This window comes from Tuber melanosporum, assembly GCF_000151645.1.
Source record: "Tuber melanosporum whole genome shotgun sequence assembly, scaffold_161, strain Mel28".
NCBI classification, from domain to species: domain Eukaryota; kingdom Fungi; phylum Ascomycota; class Pezizomycetes; order Pezizales; family Tuberaceae; genus Tuber; species Tuber melanosporum.
The window spans coordinates 236790-241153 of record NW_003298821.1 but is presented as its reverse complement, the minus strand read 5'-3'; positions in this window follow the sequence as shown (position 1 = coordinate 241153).

Genomic DNA, 4364 nt, shown 5'->3' with positions numbered 1-4364 from the left:
TTACTCTGTCAGTTGTGGTCCATTTTGCACAAGACTACCTGGAAACTATTCTTCTGGTTCTCCCCCACCCTATTATATATCTCATGCACAGCCTTCAATTAGACAAAGGGCATGAGTGTATATGGTGTTCCTGGAGCGTCTCTATTTGTAGAATTTTACTAGGCTTAAAACGACTCTCTAGACAGTAGCCCATGATGCTAGTAACTTATACCTGGGCCGAGGGGGGGTGTTAGGTACCCTACCTCCAGGTTACAGCTTGTTCAAAGCACTACTAGTTGTGCAGAAGTGATCCGCATAATCTGATATTTGAATACCCTTTATAGTCTCATATGATAAACAATCTCATAACTTCCCCAGATGCCCTATGTAGCAAGTTACTTTCAAGGTAGAGTAACTTGGCTATATAGCATAGTAATCCATGGCTAAAGGTAGAGTAACTCTGGTCCAAAGGTAGGATAACAACACTCTGAATTACTCTAGATAGTAGGGTAACTTTACCAAGACTCACTGTCGTGCAATTCAGGGTAACTTAAAAACTGACTACCTGGATTACCCTACCCAGTAGGGTAACCAACACTCCTTACTTGTACTCATCTACTTTTTAGTATAGCATAGTATGTCTTCTGAGGTACCTAATCGACAGTACTTCTACTTAGTAGGATCTGGTCTATAATTAATCCTACTGTGATAGTCTCTTGACACCACTCTGGGTATATGTTTGGCTAACTGTAATAGTACTCCATGGAGTCTCATTACATAGTGTAATGCTCATGGACCTTACCAGCAATGCAGAATTCCTCTGGACTCCTACCCATGATTAGGTCTTAACGCCCTTAGGGAGTTGATTGGAAACACCAATATTATATTACATACCTACTATAGTAAACCAGAGTGAATATGGCTGATAACTAATGCATCAAATATTGGAGTTGGAGCACAGGTTGAACAAGGACCTTCACATAAATCAGCAAAACCAGCAGTATTACATAACAGGAAGTTCAATAATTCACCAATAAACTATGAAACCACAGACAAGGAGGCCCTTGCAATAGTCAATGCATTTACAACCTTCAACTATATCCTGATAGGCAATACTTTTGTCATTGTTACTGACTACCAACCCCTTACTAATCTGAAATCCGACTAGATCCTGGGAAGATGAAAAATGCCAGAGATAGGAGAAATCAGCAAATACGATGCTAAAATCATCTATACTCTTGGAACAACCTACTATTTAGTTAATACTCTCTTCTATATTTTTGAAAACCAAGTACTCCCAGATTCTGCCCTTGTCTATGACTACACTGAACAAAGTATAGATAGCCCAAATGATACCACCTATGAATCAGAACCACTAATAACTACATTCTGTGTAATTCCTCCTTCTGTTCCTTTCTCCTATACTATATATACTATAGCAGAATCCAAAAGAGGAAGAAATATTGATCACAACTGGAAAGACAATTGCATCCTGTGTAATACATCTTCTCATGAGTTTAATCAAGCATCCTCCTTTAGACCTACTATTACACTGATACCTGCTCTTTTCACCAGACTGAAATTAAGTTTGGCAACAACTCCTAGTGATCCGACTTTACTTCCTGTAAGTACTCCAAGAGTACTAGCTACAGTACTTCTTAGTAAGAAGAAAAGCAACAAATGATGATCGATGCTGTAGCTGAATCTGCCCAACCTTCCATTACCCTCAGAAATGCTACCCCAGGAAGACACTAAGATCTTGATCAGCTTGAAGAAGCGGCATCCTTCTTATACTCTCTACAGTCAGCTCCTCCATCCTTCCCTCCCCCAAGAGATTTACAACCACTATTTAGCAGACTCTTGCAAGTATACATAACAAAACTATCATCTCTGTTATCCTACAAATAATTCCTCAATACTGCTGACAACTGTATGAGACTTTTAAAGAAGAGGATTCGGTCAAGCTAATAAAAGAATCTCTCATTGCAGATGAATGGGATGTCAGATCTATCTTGGATTAATTATCCTCATCCTTCTGAAGCCAAATGATAGCAGGATACTACTATGACCCAGTCTATTTCAAAGCTATAGATAGCACCAAACATGGTGACCTTACTCCATACAATATATCTAATAGAATGGTTCACACAAGTACTCGCTATTGTGAACATTGTCTGTACATCCCCTCAGGCCACATATTCAATAGTAAGACTATCAGAGAATATGTTATCACTAAAACCCATAATGAAAAGCATCATGGCACAGCCCAACACCTCTGTTATGCCTTAGAATATGTTTACTGGCTCAATATGAGAAGTGACTTCTGAGACTTCATCAAATAATATGAACTATGCCAGGTAAATAAGGAAAGAACTCAACTACCTGAAGGAAAAGCACAGACCCTCTTGTTATCATGTGAAATTTTTGAATCCTTTGCTATCAATTTCACTAGACTATTCAACAAATCTGCCAGTTACCACACTACATTGCTAGCTGTGGATTGTTTCTCTACATATACATGGCTCCTACCATTGAACATTACCAACTCCTCTAAGGACACCTGGAATAATGTTCAGTGATATCTATTTACTCCCTACAAATACCCATTGTCTATTGTCAGTGATGCTAACACCTATTTCACATCCAATTTCTGGAAACAGATATTAACCTCTCTTGTATTTAACTATATAATGGCTGCTCCCAGGTATTACAAAACTAATGGACAAGCAGAACAAAATATCTGTGAAGTAAAGACTGGAATTCGAAATATGTTCAATAAACGACTGACCAGCTAGGAACCTGCCCTTGCTGAGCTTACTGCCTACATCAATGCTGGATTTTCAGACACTCTTGGTATGTCTCTATACAAGGCAATTTTCTGATGACAATATTCTCACATACCTATAATTCTTTTCAAAAACTCCTCCATCCCCGCTTCTGAGAATAACTTAAACTACCACCAAGCTATCCAGTATTATGCTTTCCAAGCTCTTAAAGCCACAAGATTCTGAATTACAACTCCTGCTCCGAAGCAGCAACACAAACATATTCCTATCCTACCTAGTGATATACATATTATCCATGAAAATATATTTATTACTAATGTTGAACATATTACAAAACTATAACTCCAATGGCGAGGACCCTTCAAAGTTCTATCCTTTGATGAGAATACCGTGAACTACACTGCCCACATGGATGGATACATGTATTACCACAATATTGCCATATTCTATGCCTCCGCTGTCAACAGATTCCATCCCAATTACAACTCCAAGTTCCCTGGATGAATTATCTCACATCCTGCTCCTATCACTATTGATAAAGAAGAAGAATGAGTGGTTGATGAAATCTAGAACCACTGCCTTTAGTATAGAAATAATTAGTTCCTTGTCAAATTAACAGCATATCCTACTAGCAAGAATAGATAGAAACCTCTGGAAGCATTAATGCACACTATGGACATATTCAATGAGTAGTGGAAAGCCAATATGCTGAACAATATTCTACCACCAACAATCAGTTACATTACTATATGGTAGACACTGACTATGCCAGAAACTAAGAGATGACATTGGGCATTAGAGACCAGAGATGATTTTTGGGCATTATACTTTGAGTCGGAATTCAAAAGCAGGGAGAAGAAGAATCAAACTTTGAAGCAAGCGCTCTACAACCTCATCTAGTCACTAAACATCATCCAAATATCTTAACAATATTACACTATGAGAACTTCAATGTGAGGCAGTGACAGTAGATTGTTAAATGATTATTGAACCAAGATATTACTCAACTTGATCCCTACTTTGCTAACCTCTTGGTCAACTATTGGCTCAAGTGCGATGAAGTATAGGTGGAAGTACACTGTAAATCTGGTTTTCGTGACTACTGCAACCTTCATTTCTTTGAGTCACAAAGTTTTGTTAGAGTTTCTACCTGTACTTGGTGTAACATTTATGATAATATGTTCTTAGCAGAAACTAAGTTTTTCGAGCCTTCTGAGGACTCTAATTTTCAGGATTATTAGGTTTTGTATTTTTTTTTTTTCAACAGTTGTTTTGTTTTGAGAAATATAACTAGTACAGGTACTCAGTTAAGGATTTTGTTTTATATTTTGTTTTATATATCGCATTGATACATGGTTTGTTTTAAGTATTCTTTGATGCTTGACTTTATTTTATGTTTTGCTTTAAGTATCATTTTGATACTTAAGTGGTTTTACCAAAATTGTATCACTTGATATCTTTGATAGGTTTTATTCATGCTAGACTTGAATAGATTTGTGTATTTAAAGACCACCTGATTCTACAATGGAAAAAGGCAGACTTCAACAAACAGTATTTCAATATACTTGGTTGAATGTTTACTCTATAGTTTTCCCAGTA